The following is a 19591-nucleotide window of genomic DNA, read 5'->3' on the forward strand; positions in this document are numbered from 1 at the left end:
TAACAAAAATGAGTTAGTAGAGTGCATAATCCATGTGGGAAAGAGGGTATACGTTTTTACGAGTGATCTTATTCTGCTGGCGGTAAACCCCACAGAAAGATATTGAATCGCCCTTCTTGCGCACTACCGGAGACGCTCAAGGGCTCTGGGAAGGCGGAATGGCACCAGGTTGCCGCATTTCATGGACTTGCTTGCTAATGACACCCTGTTTGGCTGCCGACACACGGTATCGTCAATGACGTAATCGAGGATGTTGACATGTGTGGACGCTGTGGCTGACGTTCGCCCCAAGCGCGGCTGGTCGCAACCAAACGACGAGCAAAAACGCTGGAAAAGCGCGAGGACTCAAGTGTGGTACGGAGGCGGCCAATCAGTATCCACGACTGATTCAAAGATGCCTGGCGAAAGCGAAGTTGATGATGACGAAGGTGACGTGCGTTGGACGCGAGAAGTGAGGTCTCCGTGCTTAGCACAGTGCGTGTCATTGGATGTCTCGATGATGTGAAGCAGATCAACAAGCTGAACACAACGAAGAATTTCGCTGTGTTCCCAAAGCTGCTATTTTTAGTTTTCCGGGCGGTGGCCCGGGGTCGAGGTAGCTGCTCGTACAGGCGAAGAAGAGCGGCAAATCGGTGACGGAGAGCGGTGACGCGGAAAACGAGAAGGATCGGCTCCTTCGAAGCTCTGTGGGGATGGCGAGCGCTGTTAGTACCGTCGGTAATGTCGTCTGTTTTGTGGTATCGGACCAGGCCACTCGTCTCTTTCATAGTAGTCGTGACCCCGCCTTTCATCCTGTTGGTGACTTCGGCAAAAGCGGAAGATATGACCACGGATTCCACTTTAATAGCTTACAGGCCAAGGTGGCCACCAGGAGTTTGGAGGTGGAAGCGACGGTCGTGGTGAGAGAGTAGTCATCGACCCGTGAATTAGAGACGTGTTGGGCGGTGCCTGAGAAGAAGGCGCCAAAGCGGCAACCTAGCTGTGAATAAGTTGGCGTCGGTACAGGGTCATGCCTGGGGACTTCGGTAGGCCTCATGGCAACAAGTTCTCTGTTGATGTGGTGAAGGCTGCTGCCAGGCGACGACATACAGAGCTCAGGAGGGGTAGGCACAGCTTGTGCTTGGAGTTCTTCTCGTATGATGGTGCGGATCAAAGGACGTAGCTCGCGGTCAAAGTGTGCGCTCAGATGAAACGTGTCAGGTTGCAGACGTAGCAGATGTAGCTCACCAAGGCGCTGACATGTTCCGACAATTTGGGTGAAAGTAGCGGGGTTCCGTACCACAAGTGCATTGAATGGCGCAGCACTAATGCCTTTGAAGAGATGGCGCACCTTGCTGGTCACCGTCATTGAGTTGTTCACTCGACGACAAAGGGCGAGGACATCTTCAGTATTGAACGTGTACGACTCGCCATTTTGCTAAACATGCTCCGCTAGCTTCTTTGCAATGTCTGAGCGAATGCAAGCGTTCGCAAAAATCATTCGTAGCCGGCATTTAAATGAGGCGCAATCCAGAAAGTCCAGTTCATGATTAAAGAACCAAGTTTTTGCGACACCGGTCAGGTAAAAGGAGACGCGTGTGAGCTTCGCATATTCATCCCCGTCACTGAGGGCACTCGCGCGGTTGTACTCCTGCAACCAGTCGTCGACGTCGTCACCATGAAGGCCGACGAATACTGATGAATCCTTCTGCGGCGTGGTGATCAAGCAGGAACGAGGTGCTGTCGGGGCAGGCGTCGTGGACGCTGCCGCTGAAGAGCCCTCATCTTTTGACATTGCCGAGGTCAGTTGGGGCAAATGGCGACCGGAACGGAGCTCCAGGGGTGTATTTGGAGTTAAAAGCGTAAAGGTAACGGTAGAGCAACAGGATTGGGTGACTGGACAGCACAATGCACCACTTGAGAGACAATGTTTTTGTTTTGTTTTGTTTCCCTGAGAGGTTGGCTCATACCCACTCAGGGGGATTGGCCAAGAAAGTGTAGTGCAGTTTTTCTGTGATCATTTTAACTATGTGTAATGAATTGGTATTATAGTAAGACTAATGTAAAAATAAAAACAACATAAAAAGAGCAAACGAAAAAAAATCAAGTTGAGCAATTTTGAGATTTGAGGTGTTATGATTACCACTCAGCTGCGTTTACTTCACTCTGTCCTGGGGAGTAATAAATATTTTTTTTTATTGAAGATCACAAAGGTTGCCTGGTTGCCTGAATATAATCGCAAACGGCATTGAAAGCATCCCTGTGGCAATGTCCCAAAGCTGAGGCGCCAAAGCTTAGCGCCGTTTCCGCTGTCAATCTAAGGCCTATTTTCCGAAATGGCACCCAGCCCCAGTGTCCACCAAAGCATCAACGTCCACTCCCTCAACTGTGACTGCAATCATATTGTAAGGGCGCGCTGGAGGAATTGGAGTACTGTGTTGGAATGCAGTTTGTCCTCCAAAAACTGCATCGCTTAGTTTTCCGGACGCCGATCACAAGCGAGGGAAGCAGGCTGAAGAGGAGCGACGGTAGGGCGATGGTGAACGGCGTCGGGTTGATCGATGACTACTGAGCAGTTCACCGGATGCTGGCGGAGATGGAGACCGACGCGGCGGTGACGAATAACGACGGCCCTGGTACAAGGCACCTGCGGTATAGTCTCGTTCGCGTATGTCGTACCCTCGGCGCTCATCTTGCTGGCGCTTGCGGCAAAAGCGTGAAATGTGACCATGATAGCCGCAATAATAGCACGTAGGGCGAGTCGATCGATAAGGAGGGTAGTAGCTTGTGTGAGATGCACCGGGAGAGAGAGCAGTGAGAGGGACAGATGATGGCTCAGGCGGTGGTGATGGAAAGCTTGTGGGAAAGCTTCTGGGAGGTGCGGCAGCAACCGACGCGTACGTTCGTGGCGGTGACGTCGAGCTGACGGTGCCTTATGGTGCGGCGACGGCATGCGAGAACGATGGGAGAGTACGAGCGACAGTGGGCTGCAAGTGGGACATATGGGTAATGGACGTGAGCTCCTCTCTGATGACATCCCGCAATGACGTTGAAGAAGACTGCTTGGGACACACTGAAGGTAGTGTGAATCCCATTGATTCTAATTCTCCGCGTATAATCACCCTTATTGTGTCTCGTAGGTTTGGATCCGCCGTAATACGGGCCGCGTCACTGTCCGGTTGTAGGCGCATAGACTCCAGATTTTCGAGGCGCTGACAGGTTGTCGCAACGTCAGCAACGGTAGCCGGATTATGGATTACAAGGGCATTGAATGCGACGAGTGCAATCACCTTAAGAAGCTGGCGTACCTTGTCGGACTCTGTCATTGGGGTGTCAACCCGGCGGCAAAGTGAAAGGACATCCTCGATGTAGGATGTATACGACTCCCCGATATACTGTTTCCGAGTCGCGAGAGCTTTCTTTGCGAGAGCTGAACGAACAGCCGGTGTGCCAAAGACATGGCGAAGCTGATCTTTGAAGGCTGACCAGTCGGGGATGTCGATGAAGTGGTTGAGGAACCACGTCTTCGTGACACCCGTGAGATAGAATGACACGTGAGCGAGTTTGTAGGTGTTATCCCACCGGTTAGCAGTGCCTACACGTCAAAATGGTCCAGCCATTCCTCCACATCTTCCCCGCGCATACCAGCGAAGGGATGGGGCTTACGCTGGAGGCTGTTAATGACGTGAAAAGGCGCGGCACGCCATGGCGGAGTGGGAACGGCTGCAGCACCGACCTCTTCTTGGTGCGACATATTTCCGGACACCTGGCCCAAGCGGCGACCTGAACGTAGCTTCAGGGGGTAGAGTGGTCGAGAGAATAACAGAGGATCTAACAGCATGCTTCACCACGTATGAAGTCTTGGTTTGGAAGACCTTTATTAGGCCCGAGGAACCGACAGCCGACAGCTGAAATGAACGAACCAAGATGATGATGCTACGTGACAACAATGAGGATGCATGAGAAACACATGATAATGATGACAATGTACAGGTGAAGAGGATTGGTATACTAAATGCTCACAATATATATATATATATATATATATATATATATATATTGCCACCATTGATGAACGAGCCACTGTGGCTCATACGCGTTTTTGGGAACGAAGAAGAAGAGAACATCTTCGTTGCTCTGGTTCAAGTGAACTCCTGGCTGCAGGTCTTGTTTTGTTCGTGACATTACTGGTGGAGACGCTGGGTACGTGTACTTCGGCTGTGTCGGCCATCGTGGAGACAGCTACATCTCCCAGAGCAAGAATCAGCCGCCGCCTGCGTGGATTACCCCCTGAATTTGGTCCCTTGGCATCGACACCCAGAAAGATGGCAACTGCGATGACAAGCCAGGCGGTCCAAACCAGCGATGGCCATGATTCTCTTCTCGCCCATGTTTTTCACGTGCCACAGACACCAAAGCCGTTCCATGGAGACATTTTCGAGGACGTTGATGACTGGCTAGACCACTTTGATCGGGTTGCCAGTATCAACGAATGGGACGATGTTCGCAAGCTGCGCCGAGTTTATTTCTACTTGGAGGATTCTGCGAAGACGTGGTACGAGAACCACGAGGGCTCCTTTGCAACATGGCAAGAGTTTAGCCGACAGCTCCGTGACGCCTATCGCAACACCGAAAGGAAGGAGAGGGCCGAACAAGCCATATCCAGCAGAAACCAACGGCCGAACGAACGTGTATCCATGTTTGTCGAGGACATGCTTCGACTCTTCAAGCGCGCGGACCCTGCCATGCCTGAGGAAAAGAAGGTGCGCCATTTGATGCGCGGAGTAAAAGAACAGCTTTTCGCTGGGCTCGTGCGAAATCCACCGACGACAGTCGCCCAGTTCATCAGTGAGGCAGCTACGATGGAACGTACGCTGCAGCAGCGGTCGTCTCAATACGAACGCCAGATCCCGGCCGCCACATGCGCTATCGGCTCTGACAGCGAGAGACAGACCCTCGCAGACTTCATTCGGAGTATCGTTCGGGACGAATTGCGACAGCTGCAGGCAGTGGGATCCCATCCACCTGTGTCAGCCCTCGCAGATGTAATCAGACAAGAAGTCCGGCAGGCCGTCACACCCCTAGCCCCAATCGCACCGCCGATTCCCGAGGCCCCAGTCCTGACATACGCAGCGGCATTGCGATCCCCTGCGCCACCGGCTACAGATACTGCTATGCGGCCAAGGTACCAGGCTATGCAGCCATTTCACGACACTGCTTCAAGCCCACCTCTCGGCTCAAGGTTTTCGAGCCCACCCACCTATTCGCCGTCTATCTTAAGACAAAGTGGTAGCAAGGCAAGCATGTGGCGCACCTCGGATAACCGTCCGCTCTGCTATCACTGTGGCGAAGCGGGTCACGTATACCGGAACTGTCAATACCGGCAACTAGGTCTCCGCGGCTTCCACCCTGATGCTCGATGCCCGCGCTACGGTGAGCGCCCCCGCGAAATTGAAGCCTACCTCACGGGCCAACGTACTCCTTCAACTATTCGGCACCACCAGTCGAGATCACCATCGCCTCGCCGGTCTACGTCACCCAGTTTGCCCTCATCGTCTTCCGCTCCTTTCAGGAACCGGTCACCAAGTCCCCGCAGGGGAAACTAGGAACGGCGACTTCTGGGGGTGAAGTCGCGGCCCGGCGAACGGTAAAAGACCCTCCTTCGACGCAACGACCAGACGAGGGCGATTCCGGTTTTGCAGTGTTCTCCGACAGCAAAAAGATTGTTTCTGCCGAAATTGCCGTCTTCGTCGACAATCATGCTGTTAACGCCCTCGTCGACACCGGTGCCGACTATTCCGTAATGAGCGCAACACTGGCATCTGAACTGAGGAAGGTTACCACGCCTTGGGAAGGACCTCAGTTGCGCACGGCAGGTGGCCATCTGGTGACGCCTACTGGTATGTGCACGGCACGCATTCGAATACGTACGTCAACATTTGCGGGCTCTTTCCTCGTATTGCGCGTGTGCTCCCGGCCAGTCATTCTAGGAATGGACTTCCTTCGTGAATACGGCGCCGTTATCGACCTCCGTGAATTACTTGTGTCGTTCGAGGATCCTTTTTGCGCTGCAACTGACACTACGCAATTCCGGAAAAGAGCGCTCCGTGTTACCGACGATTCTCTGACTCTCCCACCTCGAAGCAGCCTCTTTGTCAAAGTAGAATTGGGACAGGACCTGTCTGACGCGGTAATTGCAGAGGCCAATTTGTCTCTCCTTATTTCACAACAAATCTGTGTTGCCCGAGGAATCATTCAGCCTAGCAATAGGCATGCTCACCTGCTGGTCACAAACTTCAGCGATGAATATCGCCACCTAACGAGACACACTGCCATTGCATATTGTGAAGAACTTGCCGATGCCGATGGTCCATCTACGTTAGCTTCATTTTCATCTAATGGGCACCCTGACGAGGCCTTCGTGAGCACTCTCGACGTAAACGAGAGACTACCTTCGGCTCAACGAGAAAGCCTTTTGCGTATACTCGGCTCATTTCAAGACTGCTTTGCCACTACGTCAAAGGTTAAACAGACACCACTTGCTCAACATCGTATCATCACGGAACCTACTGAGAGACCCATCCGACAACATGCCTATAGGGTGTCGCAAAAAGAGCGAGATGCTATACGTGACCAAGTCCAGCAGATGCTTCAGGACGACGTCATTCAGCCATCGACCAGTCCCTGGGCTTCGCCAGTTGTGCTAGTAAAGAAGAAGGATGGTACGTTGCGTTTTTGCGTTGATTACCGTAAACTGAACAAGGTCACCAAAAAGGACGTTTATCCTCTACCCCGGATAGATGACTCGTTGGACTGTATACGCAACGCTAAATATTTTTCCTCCATGGATTTGCGTAGCGGCTACTGGCAAATCGCAGTGGACGAGCGCGACCGCGAAAAGACGGCGTTTATTACTCCCGACGGTCTGTACGAGTTTAAAGTGTTGCCTTTCGGTCTATGCTCAGCGCCAGCTACTTTTCAAAGAATGATGGATACGGTTCTCACGGGGCTCAAATGGCAATCATGTCTTGTTTACCTTGATGACGTCGTGGTCTTTGCAGACACGTTTGAACAACACGTCCAACGCCTTCGTGCAGTTCTTCAGGCAATTCGAACAGCGGGGTTGTCTCTCAAACCAGACAAATGTCATTTTGGATACGAAGAACTGAAGTTCCTTGGTCACGCTGTGAGCCATGCTGGCATCCGCCCAGATCCCGAGAAAACCCGCGCCGTTGCCACCTTTCCCGTGCCCACAAATAAGCGCGACCTACGCCGATTTCTGGGGCTCTGTGCGTATTACAGGCGCTTTGTCAAAAACTTCTCGAAGATTGCTGAACCCCTCAACAAGCTTACAAAAGACGGTGTCTCGTTTGTTTGGGGTCCCGATCAGTGCCATGCGTTCGACACCCTCCGAAACCTCCTCCAGGCTCCGCCTGTACTTGGTCATTTTGACGAAAGCGCTGACACGGAATTACACACTGACGCCAGCAACGTTGGACTAGGAGCGGTATTAGTTCAGTGGCAAAATGGCGTCGAGCGCGTGATCGCTTATGCGAGCAGAACGTTATCCCCAGCGGAGAAAAACTATTCTGCAACCGAAAAGGAATGCCTCGCTGTTGTCTGGGCCATAACAAAGTTCCGCCCATACTTGTATGGCCGCCCATTCAGGGTAGTTAGCGACCACCATTCCTTTGTTGGCTTGCGAATCTCAAAGATCCCTCAGGTCGTCTAGCACGATGGAGCCTTCGGCTACAAGATTTCGATGTCACCATCGTCCACAAATCTGGGCGGAAACACACCGACGCCGACTGTCTCTCACGTGCACCGGTCGAAAATGACAACACTGACCTTGAAGACGACGACACTTTTCTTTCTGCCGTATCAGCGACCAGCTTAGCTGAGCAACAGCGTCACGACTCGGAGCTCATCCCGCTCATTGACTACCTGGAAGGACGCAATTCTCACCTTCCTCGAAGCTTTGCGCGCTCACTATCTTCCTTTTGTTTCCGTGATAGAGTGCTTTATAAAAAGAACTTTCATTCTACACAAGCTATGTATCTGCTTGTTGTGCCAACTACGCTTCGTGGTGACATTTTACGTGCATGTCACGATGAGCCATCATCCGGACACCTCGGCTATACGCGCACGCTGCAACGGATTCAACGCTCCTACTACTGGCCACGTCTCGCGAAGACTGTGAAGCACTACGTTCGCACATGTCGCGACTGTCAGCGACGTAAGATTCCACCTTTACGACCAGCGGGACTACTGCACCCAATTGGCCCACCAAAGGCGCCCTTTCATCAGATTGGCATGGACTTGCTGGGGTCATTCCCCACGTCTTCGTCTGGAAACCGGTGGATTGTCGTCGCTACAGACTACTTAACACGCTACTGTGAAACCAAGGCACTTCCAAAAGCCACCGCAGCAGATGTCGCCCAATTTTTTGTTAACAGCATCGTCTTACGTCACGGTGCTCCAGCTGTCGTCATAACTGATCGTGGGACAGCTTTCACCGCAGAGATTCTGCAGGAAGTCTTGCGATTAAGTGGCACGGAACATCGTAAAACAACGGCTTACCACCCGCAAACAAATGGGCTGACTGAACGACTCAATAAGACAATTGCAGACATGCTGTCAATGTATGTGGACATCGATCACAAGAACTGGGACACCATACTTCCCTACGTAACTTTTGCTTATAACACTGCTGTTCAAGAAAGTACCGGTTTCACACCTTTTCGCTTAGTCCACGGTCGCGACGTCACGACGATGCTCGACGCCATGCTCCTGCACGACAACTTAGGAATATACCACACGGATTCCGCAAAATTCGCGCAGTGCGCAGAAGAGGCCCGTCAACTTGCTCGTCACCGTATTCAACGTCACCAAACCGCAGACGCGCGCCGCTACAATCTTCGCCACCGTGAAGTTATTTTTAAGCCAGGTGATGAAGTCTGGGTGTGGACCCCTATCCGACAGCGTGGACGTTCCGAAAAGCTTCTTCGCCGCTACTTCGGCCCTTACAAGGTTGTGCGACGTCTCAGCGACGTCACTTACGAGGTTCTACCACAAGGCAATTCGAGACGTTCCCGTTTCACCCCGCAAACTGAAGTCATTCACGTTTCACGTCTCAAGCCATACTTTTCGCGCTGTGAATCGCCAGTGAGTGACTGACTTTATTGGTAACTGCGCGTCTTTCTTTTTGTTTCATCTTTTCCTTACATTTTTCCTATTTTTCTTATTTCTCATTTAACTTTTGTCCCCACAACCAACTACGTTATCCGCCTTACGCCATTCATTTTGCTCGCATGCTAATTTTCATCTAATTTTCTTTTCTTTTTTGCCTTCATGTACAGCATCGAGACGATGCTTCTTGGGAGAGGGGGTAATGCCACCATTGATGAACGAGCCACTGTGGCTCATACGCGTTTTTGGGAACGAAGAAGAAGAGAACATCTTCGTTGCTCTGGTTCAAGTGAACTCCTGGCTGCAGGTCTTGTTTTGTTCGTGACATTACATATATATATATATATATATATATATATATATATATATATATATATATATATATATATATATATATATATATATATATATATATATATATATATATAGTGGGAGTAATAATTCAATGGGCCAGTTAGTCTTTGTGAAGGTTGTGCCATATCCCATATATATATATATATATATATATATATATATATATATGTGTGTGTGTGTGTGTGTGTGTGTATGTATATATGAACCAATGGCTAATTGGGGATTTTACATAACTCAATCTGAATAATCAGGGCTGTGTAATATTTTAGTAATGATGTATTATCTCTATATAACCAATTAGACGTGCAAATTGGCATGTTCAAGGGATATTTATCTTAAAAGCAATATTACAGTTCTGTAGCAATAAAACTGAATACATAAATAGAGACCAATCACACAATTTACAGCTTATCTGTCGGCAACATGACACATTTATATGCGCAATGTAACAAGTTCTATTGCAATAAACTCTATATTGTTGCGAACGACGGCGACGCCAACACGGTCCCGAAGGCGCCACTGCTTGGAACTCCGCAGGGAAGGTCACCAGCCGTTTGGTAGCGTAGGTTTCTCAGCTCGCGACTGCTTCTGCGCAGAGCTGATAGACGAGCGGACGAGACGACGGTGAGTTAAACAAGGTTTGTGTACAGCATATATACAGAGGCGTTACAAATTCGGCACTGGGGCCAACAGAGACGCGAAGAGCCGAGCTCTTCTCTCTAACACATAGCTCTACTCTCAAAGGGGTCTGCTCTCGACGCGCCGCAGGGCTTCTTTTATATGCACCGGGTCCAACCCAAATGTCCAACCAGAAGCGCCGCTGGTCGTGAGGTCAGAATCCTCCAATGGGGTCGCCGCTGGGCCGCGTCATTCTTTCTCATCGAATCTGGAGAGGCTGCGCTGCACGTGGCTGCACCCAAGAACGAGTGACGTCGCCAGCCATTGCGTCACCCCCCCAGACAGGAAGGCGTCGATTGCTTGCTTGACGGGCTCGCTTGCTGAGGTGACTCACTTACCTGCGCGACAGAAAGGCGCCGTCGCGTGTTGACGCAGTTGAGTTGTTCATCGCGTCAGGCGGGCTCGCGTGCTGGCCTTGACACAGATTTCCTTTTTTTCCGAAGCATGGACGTTCGCTGCGGACTCGCAGGCATAACAGCACCCCCGCCGCCAGACAATGCGCCGGAAAGACGAGCTGCTTCCACGGGGCTCGGATGTCAGGTGCCCTCGTTCGCCAGGTCCCTCCAGGTTCGCCTCCAGGGCCATGGGGAGAATGCAGCTCCAGACTCTGTTCCGGGAACACATCCCATTCTTGAGGACGGATCCCAGCTCCACTGGCTTGTCGCCACAACTTGTCGGCCAGCTTCGCTCGTCTCTGACGATCCTTGGTTTCAGCACTTGTCGATGGTTCTGCAACTTGTCAAGAACGGATCGACAACAGACAACACACGACGCAAGCAAGTGCCCTCGGTCACCCGACAGAACACCAGACAAAGTATAGTACAACATATACCTAGCTACGCGTCTATCGGAATTTCGTTCCCTCTACATCAAGAGGCACATGTGGGACACAAGACTCTTAAAATGAGAACTCAATTTTTTTACACGTACAACAACGTAACGAAATAGAATAGAACATAAAGTTGGCTCCTTGAGCTCATTCTGGACGAGAGTGCTCAGCTAAGGCCGTGATGAGGACAAAATTTTGCCCCGAATCACCAGCGAGAAACCGAAAGGTGGAGAAGGTACTAACTAAACGCACGGCTCAATGCGTCTGCATTAGCGTTTAGCTTTCCTTTTTTGTAGCGAACGTCAAAGTTGTGCTGTTGGAGTATCATGCTCCACCTCAGTAACCGGCCACTTTTAGGCGACATGTTATTAAACCAGGTTAGAGGACAGTGGTCCGTTTCAACCTCAAACCTCAAACCGGAGACATAACAAGCTAGCTTTTGAACGGCCCACACGAAGCAAGCGCATTCCTTTTCAGAGGTACTGTACGCCTCTTCCCTGCCGCTGAGTTTTCGACTTAAATACAAAACTGGCCTTTCGTTACCAGCACTGTCTTCCTGGCACAATACAGCTTCCATGCCGCGATCACTCGCGTCCCATTGAATCACAAATCTCTTAGAGAAATTGGGTGCCATGAGAACAGGCTTTTCGCTTAGGGCCTGTTATAGCTGGCAAAACGCATTCTCCTTTTTTGAGTCCCATACAACTTTAACCGGCTCGGATTTTCGAAGTGCATTAGTTAGAGGGCTGGCAATACTAGAGTAATTTTGCACGTAATGCTGATAGTATCCAGCCAGGCCCAAGAATGCCCTTATCTCAGATTTTGTGGTTGGTCGTGGATAGTTCACGACAGCGGCTACCTTAATTTCTGAAGGTCTACGCTGGCCACGCCCCACAACGTGCCCCAGGTAAGACACCTCGCCACACCGTGGTGACATTTAGTAGGTTTCACGCTAAGGCCAGCCTCTTTAAACCTGTTCAGCACGACGCGTAAATGCTCGACATGTTCTTCCCAATTGTTGGAGAAGATGGCGACATCGTCGAGATACGGCAGAGCGAACTCGGAGAGGCCTTTAAGAACGCGGTCCATTAAGCCTGAAAAACAAAAGGGTGCATTTTTCAATCCAAAGCTCAGCTCAAGTGGACGATACGTTCCAAATGGAGAAACAAATGCGGCATAGCGGCTAGCACGGTCTGTAAAGGGGACTTGCCAATACCCTCGCACGAGGTCTAACGTGGAAATATAGCTGGACTGTGACACAGTTTCCACCCTCTCCTCTAGGTTTGGTATCGGGTAAGTTTTGTCTCGAGTTATGGCGTTAAGACGCCGATAATCGATGCATAGCCTCGGATCTTTTCCTAGCACCTGAACCAATATTAGAGGGGATGTATAGTCACTCTCGCCCGGTACTATGACTCACAACTCCAGCATTTTATCGATCTCCTCTTTCATGATCTGCTTCTGCATGGGGGAACAACGATACGGCTTGCTACGGATTGGCTCCTCACAAGTTAGCTCGATATCGTGTTCGATCACCATCGTGTTTCCGGGACGGTCCGAAAACACATCTTGAAACTCGGAAACAATCCTTCTCAGGTCCCCCTTCTGGACTTCACTTAATCGAGGCTCTAGGTTCAACTGCGCCAAGATTACCTCCGATCCCCTTTCGATTACATCACTAGAACTCAAAATTTCTTCTCCCTCTTCCTCTGAAGCATTCAACAGCAGATTTACGACCGCTTGACGTTGAACGTATGGTTTCATCAAGTTACTGTGGTAAATTTTGTTTGGCCGCCTTCCTAATTTCACTTCATAATTGGTATCAGAAAGCTTCGATATTATTTTGGCGAGCCCTTCCCAATGAACCTCAAGCTTGTTCTTTTTGGACGGCCGCAGCAGCATTACTTGACTACCAACTTCAAATGTGCGCTTCTTCGCCAATTTGTCGTAGTACTCCTTCGACAACACTTGTGCAGCCTTCATGTGGCTTTCCACAAGATCTTTCATTTTTCCAAGCCTCTGAAGGAGGTCTAGAACATACGCAACTACATTAGGGTCCTCATAGAATCCCTCCTAGGACTCGCGTAGCATTCGCAATGGTGTTCTCAAACTCCTGCCATACACAAGCTCTGCAGGACTAAAACCAGTGCTCTCATGAGGAGCTGATCTCAAAGCGAACATAGCGGGAGGAATACACGCTTCCCAGTCGCATTTGTGCTCGTAGCAGAGAGCTCTCAGTATCCGTTTCAGAACGGAATGCATACGCTCTACCGGGTTAGATTGCGGGTGATGGATCGAGCTGTACACTACTTTTATTCCACATTTATCCATAAAGGTAGAGGTAAGGCAGCTGGTGAAGACACTACCATTGTCGCATTGGATTTCAGAAGGAAATCCGAAGCGTGCAATTATAGATAGCAGTGCATCCACGACATGAGGAGAATTGAGCTCCTTACGTGGTATCGCTTCCGGAAATTTTGTGGCTACACAGAGAGCCGTCAGGATGTACCGACAACCTTGCCTTGACTCTGGCAGTGGCTCGAAGATATCAATTTCTAGGCGCCGAAAGGTTCTGTGATAATTGGCACAAGTTTCATGGGTGCCTTCCTCTTGTCCGTGGATTTCCCCGCTCTCTGACAAGTGTCACATCAGCGTACAAAGTATTCGATATCCTTCCATCATTTCGGCCAATAAAACTAAAGGGAAACTCTAGCCTTGGTCTTTTTTATGCCGAGATGCCCTGCCCATGCGTTTTCATGCACCAGTTCCAATAGTTGGTGACGATACTTTTGTGGCACCAAGAACTGCTCATACTTGCGACCTTGCGCATTTGTGTAGCTCCGATACAAAAGCCCTGCTTTCTCAAAAAAAGAAACATTCTTTTTCTTTTTTCCCAAGTTTACGCTTTCCATTAGCACCTTAATCGAGAGGTCCCCACGCTGCTCTCGAATGAGTGTTTCTCGATCAACCCTCGACAGCTCACTCCAACTTTCCGCTACAGCCGAGAGCGTTGCAGCCCTCTCGCTCTGATTCAATGGCGCCATGTCGTCTACCCTTTCTACGGAAACCACGCCGGTTGCTTCGGCGACGGGCCGCTCGAGTGACTGCTCACATGACTCACGCCGAAAATTTCCTCTCTGAGGTTCCGTCGACTCGCCGCCAAGGTCACTTGAAAGTTCACCGCATTGAACAAAATCAAGCTCCTGCGAAAGCTTCCGCGCTTGCGATCGCGTGAGGGCCATGTACGCTAAGTTGGGGAAGAACGATTTACCCTGCTCTTTGAGAAGCTGCTCTGAGTTGTTAATGAAAAGATAAGGAAAACGATTCGGGAAGCGCGGCAGACACAGCCGCTTCGGTGCTAAGCTTACCGAACGGCCTTCAACGACAACCGTAGCGATTGGTAAGCAAGCACTCTGCTCCTCGGCGACTTGCCTGATCCACGCGCATTCTCCTGTAAAGTCATCCGGAGACACCAATGAAGGATGGACAACGTCCATGGTTGCCGCGGAGTCTCTAAGTGCGCGACACGTTTTCCCAATCACACTAATTTTTTGGATATACGGCTCTAACAACCGCATGTTCTTTTCCGATTAACAGATTTTTGCAAACGCAAACTTTTGCTTACAGTTTATCGCGATGTGCCCTTCCTTTTTGCAGTTGTAGCCGATTAGTGGCTTCCGTGATTCAAACGCCCGTATGGTATCAGTGCGTTGTTTAGGAACCTCACTCGATTTCTCCGCTGCCGTTTGGCCGTCCCCAACAGTGTCCTTCGTAAGAGATGGGTCTTTCTTGAAATTACGGTGCGGAGCGGGTTTCCATTAATCAGGTTTCTTTGAAAAGCCCTCTTTCCTTTCATCCTTTTCAACGCGCACTGCCCTGCTATGCAACTTTCGGCGAGTATAATACTCCTCAGCTAACTCTGCTGCCTTGTTTAGCTGTACTTGGCCAAGTTTGTCCTGCAGCCAAAGCTTTACATCCTCCTCGATGCAGCGGTAGAATTGCTCCAATGCAACGCATTCCACCACTTTATCGCGGTCGTCATAAACACCTTCGCCCTTGAGCCCAGGGGCGGTGCCAGGATGTTTTTTACTGGGGGGGCAACCACGAAAAGTGAGTTCCTCCGGGGGGGGGGGGGGCAAGCTAGCTCTGCTCCTACTAGGTTTTCAATATATGCTTCCGGGCACTCGGGTGGGCATAGGGGGGGCAGGCGAGAATTTTGGGGGGGCTCCAGCCCCCCCTTGCCCCCCCCCCCTGGTGCCGCCCCTGCTTGAGCCATTCAATTAAATCGGCTTTAAGACGAAACGCGAAGTCAACGTGTGACTCATTCCCCTTTTTAGCATACCGGAACCTTTGCCTGAAAGCCTCGGGTGACAACGTCTCAAGAGCACTTCCTTAACCTCGTCATAGCTCTCAAACGCTTGCCTCGACAAGCAAGTTATCGCGTCGGACACTTCGCCGAGAAGAAGAGCTAACAGGTTCTGCGCCCAAAGAGACCGCTCCAAAGTGTTTCGCTCACAGACGTGTTCAAACTTGACGAGATACTTCGCCATGTCCTCGCCTACTACGAACGGTGGCAGTTGGTCCCGAATTCTAAAACCGCTGACCTGAATCGTCGGAGAAGCTACGCTAGGTGCCTGCGAACACTGTAGGATTGCCAATTCTATTCGTTTCAACTCGAGGCGCTCCTGTCTCTCGGCCTCCTCGCGCTCGCGACGTTCGCGCCTTTCAGCTTCTTCACGTTCGCGAGTTTCTACTTCTCGCCTATCAGCCTCCTCGCAGCGTGCTTTGATATCTGCCCAGGCCTCATCAACTTCCTCAGCCGACACTCCTTCATCCTTCATGATCTCAAGGATCGCTTGCTTTCGTTTCGCACGGCCCAAAGTAATGCCGAGTTCCTCACAAATTTCGATGAGTTCCTTCACTTTAAGGTTCTCCATCGTTCACACTAGCCTCTTGCTGTTTGCCCCTGTTAAGAATCTACTTGCCGTACCCACTATAAGCCTACTGACAAGACGCGCAAGCAATTTTTCACACTCCCGTGTTTGCCCCCTCTGCATTAACTTTGGTTTCAAAGCGCTTCGACTTGGCTTGAAACGATCAAAGCTCACTCTAATGCTTCACACAGCCCTTCTCTAAACTACTACAACCTGAGCTAGAGTATTCTGGTGAACTGAGGGGAAAACATCAGGCACTCACCGCATCGATGTCGCTAACGCCGACCGATCCCGCAGCTGCCAACCACTGTTGCGAACGGCGGCGACGCCAACACGGTCCCGAAGGCGCTACTGCTTCGAACTCCGCAGGGAAGGTCACCAGCCGTTTGGTAGCGTAGGTTTTTCAGCTCGCGACTGCTTCTGCGCAGAGCTGATAGACGAGCGGATGAGACGACGGTGAGTTACACAAGGTTTATGTACAGCATATATACAGAGGCGTTACAAATTCAGCACTGGGGCCGACAGAGACGCGAAGAGCCGAGCTCTTCTCTCTAACACATAGCTCTACTCTCAAATGGGTCTGCTCTCGACGCGCCGCAGGGCTTCTTTTATATGCACCGGGTCCAACCAAAATGTCCAACCAGAAGCGCCGCTGGTCGTGAGGTCAGAATCCTCCAATGGGGTCGCCGCTGGGCCGCGTCATTCTTTCTCATCGAATCTGGAGAGGCTGCGCTGCAGGTGGCTGCACCCAAGGACGAGTGATGTCGCCAGGCATTGCGTCAGCCCCCAGACAGGAAGGCGCCGATTGCTTGCTCGACGGGCTCGCTTGCTGAGATGACTCACTGCACCTGCGCGACAGAAAGGCGCCGTTGCGTGTTGACGCCATTGAGTTGTTCATCGCATCAGGCGGGCTCGCGTGCTGGCCTTGACACAGATTTCCTTTTTTTCCGAGACATGGACGTTCACTGCGGACTCGCAGGCATAACAATATGCATTGGCTACATAACAATTTTATTCAGTAATCAAATGCCACATTGACTGGATATATTCGTGCATTTTAGGCTTGTGGGCACATAATGAGTGCATTATATATACTGAATGGATTAATTAGCTCAAAGAGCAGGCAAAGTGTCACAAAACAGTGCAAGAAAAAGTGAGTGAAATACAGAGCAGACATAAATAAGGCATTATATGAAACAGGCACATTGTGCTGAAAAAAAAAGAGCTCTAGTCACCACCACAAAGACTTTTTTCGTCGTTTAACCAAAACAATATGCTACCAGTCAATACAGAAATCATAAATTTAACAATTATGGGTTCTGTTAAACTTGAAGTTTCTTATTAGGATGTTCATTTTACAAATTCGTAATCATGATGGAATTAAGATGCTCTAAAATAAGCACAAAATCAGAGACACATGCATGAAACAGCATATTTATCAATCAATGAAAACTGTAACATAAGTTTCTAATTTGTCACCTATTATGCAGCTAAAATTTCAATCTTGTGATATGCACGATTATTTATGATAAGCATAGTGCACTCATAACTCACTTTAAGAAAAAAAATGTTATGCAGAACATTTACTGCATGCAGTGCTTCCAAAAACAGCATTCATAGCGTGAGAGAAAGCTGCTCATAAAACAAAATATAACAGTTCGAAAATGAAACATGTGGCACAGACACACACTTTGGTAGTCACCAAGCTAATAGTACATGAAGTATAATGAAAAAAACATCCATGCGGTCACTTCAAGATGGCGCTAATTTTGTTCATAACACCATACCTAGTGTAAACCTCAAACACAACCGTAATGTCTCATCAGCTAAAATGAAAAAAAAACATATATTATTCCTTTTCTGAAAAGAAGTTTCAGATAATTGCGCCATATAAAATGTATCCTTCAGCAATCACAAAGCCAGTGGTCCATCAGGTACAATAAAAAGAAACATGTGATCACTCCGAGAGAAGCTTTGCTTTCATTCAGAACATGTCACTAATAAGGGGAACTTCAGCACATGTCACAAACACACTGAAACACTCATCTGCAAAACATGGTGCATGAGGGTGCTCAAGTCCAACAATGGCCCTTTCTTTTCAGCAAATAAATTCAAACAGCTCAAAAAAGAATGGGGATTTAACACCAAACATTGAATTCCATGTGTACATAATTGAATGGACTAGCTCAAAGAGCAGTTAAAGCGTCTCAAAACATTGCAAAGAAAATCAAGTGACAAAGCAGGCATAAATGAGCCTTTATAAAATGCACATGGTGCCAAGAAACGAGGAGCCCAGGTACTAGCATAAAGGCTCTTTGTTGAACCATGACAATGCTACAAGTCAATGCAGCGAACTCCTAAAACTGTAATCATCAACAATATGAGGTGAAAGCTCAAAGCACTGGGCAGGCCGGAAGCAAAACGCATATGCAGACATTCGTGCAGCACCAGCTCCTGAATTCAAAGAAGGATTCATTGTCTGACTGCTCAACACTGAAAATGGGTCAACAGTCTCAGTACGCCCCAATAAGAGGCCCAAGGTCTCTCATTGGGAAGACAGCCAGGCAAATGTTAGAGAAGACATGTCACCAGAACTACCAAAGCCTATTTGGAAGGCAAGGGGCTGCACTTAATTGCCCCGGTCAATCAACCACACCCTGTTCGGCCAGAGGGAAATAGACTCTCCTCTACAGCCAGTGGGACAAACAATGGGGAAACTAGCATTAGTTCAACAGATTGGTCCCAACCTTACACGAGCTGGAAGACAGGTGAAGGCACCAGTATGAATTAATGTAATACAAAGAAAAAAAAGATGTAGCATGCGGCTGCATTGCAAGTGGCATCACTCTCTCTCTACTCTCCCAGGCACAAGGATTATGAATGGCCTTAGCAGTTATGGTGATGAATTGAAAAAACTGATCAAAGACCCAAAGAGTTAAAGTATTAAGGTATAAATAAATATGAATGTGCAGAAGAGAAAGATAATGTGGAACACTTGTGTGAAAGGTTTTGTGACTGGCTGTCAACCTCTGATGGCTCTAAAAGAGTATGAATAGTTAGCTAAATTACTGACAAGGGCCCCCCTCATGAGAAAAAGCTCAGCAGAGAATAATGATGTGTTGGTGGCCCAATGATTGTGTACTGCCAGTGGTGGCATATTAGGCCATACGAAAAAAAAACCCTCAACAAGCTAGCAATCAGTAATGTGGAAAGTTGGGCGAGTTGGTGATAGTTCGTGATTACTTATGAAGCAGCGCATGACAACACATAAGGCGGTATGGCTTAGAGTGTGGCTGCTCTCCAGTGTTCTCTGAGACTGAAATATTTTCTAGTCACAGAGATCAGGCGACCAGGGAATTATCGAGGCCTTCCACATCGTAAAAAGAAATGATTACTGCATTAGCCAAGCATCGATTACTTTAAGCAATTGCGAAGTGTGCGTTTTAGAAAATATGCTGTAGCATGAACATCACTGTAACACGTGGTACACCATCTTGTTGTATAATAACCATGTCCTTCCGTGAAATAAATTAGTTGAGAGTGCAGCAGTGCCCCTATCATTTCTTTTGTGCCTGTCGTCGTGCAGGTAAGAAGAAAAAATGCACTTGGAGAAAACACATAGCACAAA

The sequence above is a fragment of the Rhipicephalus microplus genome, chromosome 4, assembly GCF_043290135.1.
Source record: "Rhipicephalus microplus isolate Deutch F79 chromosome 4, USDA_Rmic, whole genome shotgun sequence".
NCBI classification, from domain to species: domain Eukaryota; kingdom Metazoa; phylum Arthropoda; class Arachnida; order Ixodida; family Ixodidae; genus Rhipicephalus; species Rhipicephalus microplus.